General features: G+C 36.0%; 1 long non-coding RNA gene across 1 annotated transcript; it reads left to right on the top strand.

Moving 5' to 3' along the window:
- Positions 1-1,140: 1,140 nt before the first annotated feature.
- LOC311436681 lies at positions 1,141-11,637 on the top strand. Its single transcript, XR_014693026.1, has 3 exons — positions 1,141-1,424; positions 2,903-3,004; positions 11,127-11,637. It is a non-coding gene; the product is annotated as an uncharacterized lncRNA (long non-coding RNA).
- Positions 11,638-11,992: the final 355 nt, after the last annotated feature.

Raw genomic sequence — 11,992 nt, 5'->3', positions numbered from 1 at the left:
AATCAGGTCTTACCCTGGTACGTGTCCTAACTACTAAGCTTCAGCATTGTTCTGTTATTCCGTCTTAAACTTTCCTTCTAGTTAATGTATTTCAGCTCTTTTGGGTAGTTAAATGCTGTGCTAATGGCAGGCAGCTCCAGAAGAACTTCACAGATCTGACTGGGAGGAATAAAAGGAAAACAAGGCAGAAAGTTTTCAATCCAGATTACTCAGTTAAAGCAAAATAATGTCTCTAAAGAGAAAAATGAATAAATCTGTGCATATGAACTCAAAACTGGCAGGTGCAACTCCTGAAGGTGATGCTGAAATTGGACAGTTCTCTGAAGACATAGGCGGGATGTGCCCTCAGCCAACACTAATACAACAGTGGTGAGTGTTGGGAAGTGTAAAGGGAGTAGGCTGAATACTGGCCAGGATTATATGCTTTCCCTAATAGCACCTCATATTGATAGTCCAGAGAGAGATTCTACTTATTCTAGCAAGGTTGCAAAATCTGTATTTCCTATCACCTGTTTGAATTCTAAACAGAGCTGAAGTCTCTTACATAAAAATAAGTGAGTGGCAGCAACATCATCAATCCTTTTTTCTTTTCTTTTTTTTTTTTTTTTTTTTTAACACGTACCTTCAGGAGAAGATTCTGGCCTAAATACCATTCTTGGGTTCTAAATATCATGTAACTACTTTAGTGCCTCATATTTAAGTGCTGCAATGGTGATAAGATTGGAAACCCTTGCTGTTTGCTGGCCTCCTGGAAATGACCCTGAAGTTGGCTGATGAAGGTAAAAATAAGCCTATTTCAGCAATCCTAGTAAAGCAACATGGTTCCTAGTTTTACAGGAAAATAAACATGTATCTTTGTCTACAAATCTGTGAATACCTCATATCATTTCCAAGAAATGTCTATTCCCAATTATGCAGATACATACAGAAATCATGATATAGATTAGGTATTTAGCCAAAACTCCCATCCTTGGTAGAGTTTTATCTAAGGAAGACCTTGTTAGCTATCTGGACTCCTAAAATCTTTTCCCTTGTATCTTTTTTCCCTCAGCTTGGCCCAGACTTTCATGACGTGACCACTTTTAATTTTAACTCTCTTCCTGAAACACTGCCTAAATAAAAAGGCTCTAGGAAATGCTGTGATTTTGGCATAAGTAAACGCAGCTGTGTTCTTTCAAGATGGCAAACCAAGTTTGCTCATGTCTTGATACTTAACTGCTTGTAAACAAGTAATTACCTGAATGTAAGGAAAACATTCTCATTCAGTCGGTAGTTTGGCACTGAACCATCGTTTGTTTACATCAAGTCTTTATATTCGCCTAACACTTTTATTTCATTTAAACACAAAATTAACACCGCCCTTCCGAAATGCAGAAGAATAACAAGTGGGAGGCATTACTAGCTGTTGATAACAGTCTATGAAGGTAAGCATATGTTCTGTGATAAGAGTGCAGTTGGACTGCCTGGTAGCTTAAGTAAGTTTTGAGGGATTACCAAACAATATTTAAACAAGACCGAGGAACTATCATGGTAGAGTGAATCCAATGTCCTGTATCCTGTTTGCAATAGCAGCTAGGACATGATGTGTCAGAGAAAGGTATAATCTAATAAGAATCTATTATGTCAGCTAAATTGGAACATAATGTTCCCTCCAAATTATTTGCTTGATTTATAATAGCAGTAAGACTTACTGAAGAATGGAGAGAGATCTCAAAAAGTTTGTAGATACTGAGGAGAAAATTTAGGATTAACTAAAACACAAGTCTTCAGCTGACAGATGCAGCTTGTTCTCTTTTTTAAAAAAGCTAATCAGAAACTGTTTAGAAAACTAGAAATTGCACTTTCATCACATGTACTGCTTTTCTGGCAATATTCAGAGCTGTGTTGCTGTAATATCCAACATCTGTAGCAAATTGGATCCTTAAGATTTATTACTGCTTTCTGAGTTTTAACGTGTAGGGTGTTTGCATTCCTTGAAAAGTTATTTTGGTGATATCATATCACACAGCCGTGTGATCATAGGGGATATGAAATTGAATAGAATGCATTTGATAACTTCTCCAACAGAGATTTTAAAGCTTTGGGTGGAGCAGATAATATAATGTTCTCTTCTCATATATGGAAATAACATTTAAAATTCCAATTTTACATTCATTGCTAGAGATATACAATGACTGCTGATCCATCAAATGGAGCTTCAGAGAAATTGTCAGATGTTTGGAACAATCCAGATTCTTTGTTCAACACTCAACTAGAGTTATGCAAATAAATAAGGCAGATTTGATATACACTTATGTCACATTTCCATGTTACACAAGGTAGTAATAAAAATGCAAAATAGTATGATAGGATCTGTGAAATCTGTAAACAAGGTTGAACTTTGTCTAAAGTCAGAGATTTCATTGGTTTTGAGACCCGTTTATTCATGGTAGAGGGTGACAACAAGATGTTTGTAGTAAGTATTAAAGGGAAGTTGATTTCTTTATTTCTTTTCTGTGGAATTAAACTACAGTGTTCTGTAGTTTGGACTTGGTACTTCAAAAGACTAGCTATTGAGATAGGAAAGTCAAAATGGTCAGTGAAAACTAATTTTTGTTACCTGTAAAGCTGCTCTGGTGTGTATGTGATAGAATCTTCTGCTGCAGCATCTCTCCTAGCTAAATTCTTACATCTATCTTCTGCAAGCATTTTCATACATTAAAAAAGAAAATGCAGGTAAATCATTTGTTGACAACATTAATAAATACAAAAATGGTGAAACTGACCACTAGGAAGACAGCAGTAAAATCAATCTAAAATGACATTTGGAGCATAGTTTACTTGCATACTTACTACTTTCTTACTGCAGAAATTTATCTGTCTCAGAGGAAGGTGAAATACAGAATTATTATTTTTTATTCAGATCTGCACTTTCATCTGCTTATTCACCACTTACATTGGCACAATACTGAGTTGTTTGAGAAGCTATTTGTCAGCTGTCATGAAGAAGAATGCAATGCAACAGGTAGGTATCGCCCATAAGATCTACTGTTTTGCAGTTCAGCCTTGCCTGAGACTGGCTGTGCCTCATGGTGTGCAGTCCCTTGCTCCTTTCCTACACTGAGTCACTGTATCCTTAATCACAAATCTACCCTGAAATGTTCAGCTGGACCTGGCTGTCTTGGCCTGGAGCCATGCACTCTGCTCCTGACTGAGGGAGTCCAGTGCAGAAGTGACTGGTGCTGGTGTGGCAGGGCCTCCTTGTGCTTGGTGTTGTGTCTCACCTGCAGGTCAGGGAGTAAGCATAGCTGCAACAGACGAAATTGCTGTCATGCCCTCCCCCTCCACATTGTGAGATAGCTATTGGAGGGAAGCTAATGAAGGCTGAAAAATGGGAGATATTCCTACTAGCTTTCAAGAGTTAGGGCATACATTTCACTTGTGCCTAGTAGGAAATCTGCCCTTAAACTGTTAATTGCAGTCAGGTCTGAAAGTCTGCCCAGTTCATGCATTACTGCACAGCCTACCAAATAACTGGGCCAGGGTACTCACACTGCTTTTGTAGAAACATTATCAACAGAATGATGCCAATGAGAGCATTTGCCCATGATGTTGTGTTGCTAGCTTAGAGGTTTCATTTCTGCTTGGAATTTTTCCTCTTGTGATGTCTCATGCTTCTGATGATCCTATCCTAGCATATAATGAGATCAGCAGCCTTCTGAGAATAAATACTGACAAACTAACAGCAACAATAGTTATAGCTTTAACTAAGCATACACTCTAATTATTAAGTTCCCAAACTTTGAAATTTATCAAAAGACTAATTAAAGCATCACGCAGGGCTATATGCAGAAAGTGTAGAAGATAATTATCAGGGATGCCATATTGAAATGTAGCCCTCCATTCTCAGCTTGAAAAAAAAAGCTAACTGAGATATTCATGTGCATGTACATGTATTCCTATGTGTGATTACTCTATATTTAGCTTGTTCATGCTTCACAGCTTGAAAGGAATGTGTGCAGTGAAACAAACATATAACTCTTTAGTTTCAGATAATTCTAACAGATGACAGTGATTCTTTAAAAATAATATTAATTATCAAATCTTGTAAGCACTGAAGACATTGAGGGCAGTATATCTATTGTCCCAAGCCAGACCAGAACACTTTACTGTACAGATGGTATCCGTTTATTCCACATCAATAAGTATCAAGATTAACAGATATAGGAACATTAATGAGACTTGAATGAGGAGCAACAGTTATCAGAAAGAAGTTATTCAGAATATCTACTAGATCGTTCATAATATATATCTAATGTAATGTATGCACCATAAAAGGTTGCAAATTTCTTTAACCGAAGATGGCAAAATGTTGCATTAAAAGGCACAAAAGGCAAAGTTTAGATTTATTTATTTATATATATATATATATATAAATATATATATTTCCATATATATATATATATATATTTCCATATATATATATATATATATATATATATATATATATGGAAAGAGTAGGTTAAAGATGATATATACACCTGATATTCTCAGTTTATTCTCAGTTTGGTTGGACCTGACAAAATTTAAGCTTGAAGTAATAAACAAATTACTTTAGCAGACATAACTGCTAGTGGTGATCCTAGAGTCTAGGAAGCTGTTTTTTCAACTTTTCCAAACACTGAGCTTATCTTGGAGAAGACAACAAAAAAGAGCAGCTGAAGAATTATACAGCTGTCATTTTAACAGATCCTGGAAAAATGCCAGAATATACTCAAATGATCAATTTGTAGGCATCTAGAAAATGATCAAGAGATGAGTAACAACTAGCATGAATGTACTAGTAACAAGTCATGTCAAGTTGATCTAATTTTCTTCCTTGACAGGATGAATAGGGGAGAAGCAGTAGGAGTCAGATAATTTGACTTTTACAGATTTTTATGCTCCCTCACCATGTCTAACAACTATACAAATATGCAGTAGGTGAGGCTATTAGGAAATGCAGAACTGGTAAGAAAAAATCAGTCTAGAGTGGAAAAGCAGTGCTTCAAAGTCAAACCAGAAGGCTATATCAAACAGTATTCTTCAAGGATCTTGCTAGAATCTACATTCATTCAAAAAAAAAAAAAATCAAATACATTCAGAATTTTCATCAGTGATTTAGATGAGGGAATAATGTTTTGCCTATGCAGATTGTATTAATTCAAAAGGCTATAAACACACTGGAGAACAACATCATGTTCTCAAACGCTTGAGGAACGATCTAAAAATTCACTTGAGATGAATGCTAGGATCAGAGGGACGGAGGGACAAGACTGCCTGGATTACAGGCAAGGATTTAAGCATTGCAGAGGATTGCAAGTTAAATGACTCAACAGTGCCATGCGGTTGGAGAGGGACACACCAGAGTGGATCTGAAGCAGAGTCTTGAAATAGGAGTCTCTTGCTTCCTCAGCACTGCATTCTGCAGGTCAGGATGGATATAAATCAAATGTCAGAGTATGAAGTGGTGAGTGGTATGAGAGTATGAAGGGATCACAACACATCCTACAAGGACAGGTTGGGACAAAACAATAACTTTAAATTTAATGATGAGGAGACCTAAGTCTTCAATTACACAGAAAGGTGCAATGAAGAGAATTAAATTCCTCTCCCTGTGCTGCAGGTAGAGTAAGTAGTAATGGACTTACATGTAAATGATAGCAAGCAGACTTAGACAAGTCGTTAGCAGAAATTAAGGAAAGGTGGCTTAGCACTGATATTGGTTGGGCACTAAAGAGATTATGGCATCCGGAGTGGGGGTTGGGGGGGAGGCTGGTTTAAAAGAAGGTTCTATAAATATTTATTAGGGATGACTGTTCTCCCTCTGGGCCAGGAGATTGGGTAGCTGATATTGTGATGTCCATTTCTGCTCTTATAATTTCCTATGAGTTTTTTTCTGCAGTAAAATTGTGTAAGAATGTGATGTGGGAAACTTGTGTACTTGTTCTACTAATTTGTTCCCTAGGATGCTGATAAAAGCAAAATAAACCAGAAGCAAATTGAAAAAGCTAGACCTAAACGCAGGTTAAATGTTGCTGGAGCCAAGTACCGAAAGGAAGGCAATGCTGGGAGTACATATCAGTTCAGCACCTTGTTCCAGGCAAGGGCTGCTTGAAGGCTTAAACAGCTATGTGTGAATCACTTTGAATATTTAAGCAACATTTATTTTTTCCAAAATATGCACATATTGTATCAAGATCAAATACTTTGCTTAAGGTGATCTGCGTTGCTCAGTCCTCACTAATACTAAATCTGTATGCTCTAGTTCTGTAGAAAAAGTAGGTCATTTTGCAAAACTGAAGAAATCCCTTTAGGTTACTAAATACCTTCTCATCCACAGGTGCCAGATTTCCTGCACCCTTCCCCTTTGGCCAGTGTTGATTGCAGTGAAATAATGGATTGCTTTTTTAGTAATAAATAGGCAGTTGTTCAAAAACATTGAAAAGTGCTCTTTTGGAGAGAGATGGTCAAATAGATGTTGACTTGCTCACATTGCCATTGCAGTTATGATCCCCTTTAATTTGGGGGTGCCTTATGACCACCTTTAATGTGAACTGAAAAACTTTCTAAGATATGCAATGAAGACCTGCTTCAGACAGCCCAAATCTGCAGGAAAACTTCTGATGAGTGAAAGGTGACACCAGTGATATAGATAAGCAGTCATACATTCCAGTGGCATGACAAATATTCACTTGTTAACTGACCTATATAGAGTATTGTTAATAAAGTGAATAAGTACAATATTAGGAATATTATTTCTAAATCTAAACTAAATTAATAAATTTCACAAACTGATAAAACTTCCCTTTTCTTAACATAAGATGAAGAAGATAAAGAAATGTATCTTTGCTCACATTTATGTGAATACACCTTACTTTGAAGTCTTTTGGATGTATATAGTTGTTCAGTGTACTCTTGATGTTTTACCCATCCACACAAAAAGTCATTTAGTGTGAATTTGGATTAAGTAAAAACTGTAACTGTAAAGACCAAGGCAAAGTGACATGTAAGAAAGCAAAGCAATCATCTTAGTGTGAGATTTTAATACGTGAATGAATACAACAAAATTGCCATTAGCCCCTTTTCCAGTAATCTGAAGTGCATTTGACCTCATGTAATCTCAGAGTAACTAGTTTAAAGGGCATACACAGTAAAGTATGTGCAGATACTTTAATCTTTAGAGTTGTTGCTGACTCTCTCTGTATTAACATGTTTATGTGGGCACTCAAGAAGGTCTGCCAGATCCTGCTCCTTGAATGTGATTTCTTCCTGGTGCATGACTTGTGCTTTGATAATTAACAGAAGAATTTTTTTACTTCCCAATACAGGTATATCTATATAGGCTAATGAGTTTTCCAATGCCCCCTCTCTCTATTGCCAGCGTTAGTAAAATACATAGTTGCAACCACTACTGCTACTGCTGCAGCTTTTGGAAGGGGAAACATCCTAGTTGTGCTATTTCTCCCATCGTCTTTTTACCATGTTTTACACGAGCAAGGAGCAGTTTCAAAAGCAAAGGTTCTTTTGTTTGTTTTTGTTTTGTTTTGTTTTGTTTTGTTTTGGGGGGAATGTGACAAATAATGTTACAAGTGTGAACATAAGTAGGTGGAAAAAGTGCATGAATGTAAAAGTGAGGCAGAGTGGAAGATACCTTAAATTTATGTAAGACAGTGATTGAACCCTTTTGAATGTTAGAGAACATTTTGATCAAAATATACTTGCATTAGAGAAATCACATAAAACTATTTTTGTATTTTCTTGAAAAACAGGCTAAAGGATGAGAAGTCCATGTACCTCTCCATGGTGATACATTCTGGAAATACTTCTAGCATTCATTAGATTTTAATTAAAAGCTCAATAAATGTTTTCTGCTTGTCTCTTGGTATTAAAGATAATTATTCCAAATCTGTATTTTTTTTTTTCCTTTATATGGTTCTAAACCTTAATATTTTTATTAAGATGTAGAGTCCAAACACTTTATTTCAGATAAATCTACTCACATATATTGATAATTGTCCTCTCAGTGTTGACAGTTAATGAGATTTCTATTAGATGAGCAAGTGTGGACTGCACTGTTACAGTGAAAAAGCCTGTGTCTGCAAACAACAGTTATTTGGCCTTTTTTACTCCAACAGGTACTGGACATCTTTCCTAGTATATTGCCAAGCAACAAAGTGGCATAATTGCATATTTCAGGGCAAATTAATATGGAATGGGTCCAAGTTTTCACCTGAATTATCTGTGAATTGAATTTAGGTTGGGGTGGGCTACAGCACTTCATTACCAGAAAGCTATTTTTTAAATCTGGAGGCAAAAATAGAGCAAATCAAAATGGTTTAGAAATGTAGCAGACATGAACAGAGTATAGAACTTCAGGTCTGGAGTCCGAGCACCCTGCTTTGTGGCAACTGTGTGCAGATGAGATGAGTTGGAAATGAAGCAGAGTAAAAAGGTCTGGAAGTATTTTGGGTCACCCACAGGGCAGTGGGGCAGCCTGAGAGAAGTGACTGGTCATAGTGTAGTGAGGTAAAGTTATTTATTTATTTATTTGTTTGTTTTCAAGTTCAATTTTTTTTTTTTTTTTATTGGCAGCTGGTTTGTTGCATACATTTGTCCCAGAGCAATTACAGGCAAGTTTTTGGCTTGAGGACTCCTCCTCAGCCTTGGTTTTGGGGAGTAAGGCTGCACAAAGGAGAACTGGTAGAGAACAGTCGTTGAGCTTTAACTTCACATATGCAGTAGTTTGCAGGAGTTCCTGTAGTTCAGCACCCAGGACTAGGGTGAGATCCAATTACTGTGAGTACAGGTTACTTGCTATCATGATTTTGTAAGTGTCTGGTCAGAAAGAGAGCAGGATTTATATACAGAGTCTAAGCTGTACTGACTGAAGCTTTATCATAATGATTGCATATCTTTACAACCTCATCATTTTCTGCATGAGGAATCTGACTGTACAGAAACTGGTGTCAAGTGCACTAGGTAAACAATCTGAAAAAAGAAACATTTTCTCTAATCAGTTATCCTTTCAGTCATCTTGGATTTCATTTGTAACAATAACAGATAAAATGTGTACAGACAGTCTTATATCGTGCCTTAAATAATGCAAAACCTGTGTCAAGCACAGGTTAGGTCAAATTTGTTTATCACCGTATTTATAATACTTGAACTGGTATGTATTTCATATCCATTATGAGGTCAAATAGTGATCAATCACAATATTTCAGAAGTGTCTAATCTTTACTTAGTTTCAATGTTCTCTTCCTAATAGGTGAGATAGCAGGAAACTGTTTTTGTAGAAATGATTGAAAGAACAGTTCTTGATCCTCAGTCAGATGCTATTTGCTTTTAATCCTTCCCCCAAATGTCTTTTACTGAGACTAAAATTGTACACTGCAGCAATGCTGAGACTGTTTTCTGTTTGGTACCCTACATGTGCATAGCCAAGCTGCTTTGTGCTCTACTTCTGTCTGGGTAGACGCACGCACTGCACAAAAATAGGTTCAATGCTGTTGCTGGAGCTCTGTCAGTGCAATATGCTTTGTACTTTCAAGCAGAGACCATGCCGTGATGGCCTCAGGAATAACTTTATCACTAGAACATGAAGATATTTATTATAAGCTAACCTGTTAAAATCTGTTTGAGAATATGCTTGTTAAGTTTTAATAAGTATATGTAATATGTATGTGTAAAATATACTGTAACACATTCATTAAAGCAGTATATAGTTGATAACTACTGATAATCACCCATGTAAGGGTAAACCGTGAAAGGCCACTGTGTAAATTAGTTCTTCCTAGGCTTCCTGTTGCTGCCTCTGTCTAATTTGACACGTACATGTATGTGAATTGTAACAGGACAAACTATGTTTTCCTTTCTATTTGATGGCACAGCTCCACAGAGAGGACCCAGGGCTTGATCTAGAATTATGTCCTTGGGTACTCACACAATACAAAATTATGAACACTGAATTGCCTGCAGTCCTCCCTGTGTGTCTTGATACAGTGGAAAAAAAGACTGTGTAGGGGAAGTAGGTAATTCTGTATAAAGAAGGACAGGAGCTTTAAGAACTGTTAGGATAAAAAGAGTATAACTCTGGGGACCTCTGATAGGCTGAAGAGTTCAAGCAGTCAAACAGCAATGCTCAATGGGCAGTAGTACTCATTAGTGTTTGATTGACATATCTTGATGAATGACTGCATAGTGGAGTCATACTTCACTGGTATATCCAAGGACTGATAGTGACTTTGTAATGACTGCATAAAGAAAATACAGTGACTTTATCTATTGGTGAGGGTTCTAGTCACCAGATTACAGAGAAATTATTGAAATGTTCAGTTTATAGGTGTGGAAGGTTTTGTGAGGGTAGATAGAAAGAGAAGACAGACTGGAAAGAGAAGACAGACTTATCAGTACACCCAGACATGTTTTATGCTCAAGAGAAGGGCACATGAAATTCCATCCACCTGTTCACAATTGTATCTGTTCTTCTGATAAAACTGATCTCTTTCTACATTTTTTTTCTTGCTCTGCTGATACCAGATTACTTTTCTGCACTGTCAATGATCTTTGATAGATAGCTTTAGAATCATTTGGAAATGTTAAAATATGATTCCTCACCTGTCTAACATTGCCAGTTATAACTCTAGAGTTATATACACCATCTTCATCACAAAATTGCTCCACCTTCAGAGACACAAAATGTGTAGTTGGCAGTATGTTAACTACTGTGAAACAACTATTCTGATGAAAATCATACATGGAAACGCAATACTAGTAACAGTTACTGAATCAGCTAAACAAAATCAATATATCAGCTAATGGGAGAATTTTATTAATAGTTTCTGTCAAAAATGTGAGACTTCAAGCACTTCCATTATCCTCACAATCTCCATCTTGATACTCCAGCTTACTGTTCATAAAAAATTGTCCCCAAAATCAATTTACTACTTCATTTGAGATCTAAGGAAAAAATTTAGTCAGCACAGTGAGTTGTTCTGCTTTCTCAGCAGTTTTATAGATGTCATTTTTTGACTTGACTTAAAATTTAATCTTTTTTTAATTATTATTATTTTTAATTATTCTTTTAATTATTCTTTTTTGCACAGGTCACCAAATGAAAAAAAAATAAAATAAAATAAATAAATCCATGTGTTCAGACCTAGTTAGTACTACAAACCAGACAGAAAAGCTGTTTCCATGAAGAGACTGCAAGAAGAATAAATTATCTTATTCATAAATCCAAGCAAAATGATGGAACACAAAAGCAACAAAAAGACATTCAATGATCAGCCTAATTTTTATGTAGCTGTAAATAAAACCAATATGAAAATGCTACAGCAGCTGGTCAATAGAAACTGCTATTCCAAAAAGCTTGGGTGAAGCTTTCAATTTAAAAAAGGTTAAGAAATTTTTTTAAATATCCAACTTTGATTTACCATATGTAAATGTGGCTTATCAATTATACCATAAAAATAATGGAGACAAAACATATATCACCTGTCCTATGTGAAGAAATGTATAGTTTTTATTTAGTCATTTATGTATTGCCTATTTCTTTGGGTTGTTTCTAGATAAAAAATAAAGTTATTGGTGTCTTGGGATTTTTGGACCTGTAAAGTCCTGTGTGGTTTGAATTAATCTGTATTGCTTAGAAAGTTCATTTTTAGATAATGTGTGCTTAATATTTTTATTAGGCATCCATAGATAGGAATGCAAACGATTCTATTTTCCCTAAATGTCTTTTTCCTCCTTAGGAAATGTGGAGATGTAGCAGGTGTTATGAAAACTAGTGCATGTTCACCCATACACATCTTTTGATTAATATGAACTTCTACTAAGTGTTAACAGCTGTCTCTGATATCTTGTTCTGCCCAAGGGTGCTGGTGGTTGAAACATAAATTAGATGCTCTAGATCATAATGGCTTTTACTTTAGCCTTTAGCTCGGCGAGTCAAAGAAATAAATCTGAAAAC

The sequence above is a fragment of the Aythya ferina genome (genome assembly GCF_964211825.1).
Source record: "Aythya ferina genome assembly, chromosome: 4".
Classification (NCBI taxonomy): domain Eukaryota; kingdom Metazoa; phylum Chordata; class Aves; order Anseriformes; family Anatidae; genus Aythya; species Aythya ferina.
The sequence above is the reverse complement of the archived record's forward strand: the minus strand, read 5'-3'. Positions and strand labels throughout refer to the sequence as shown.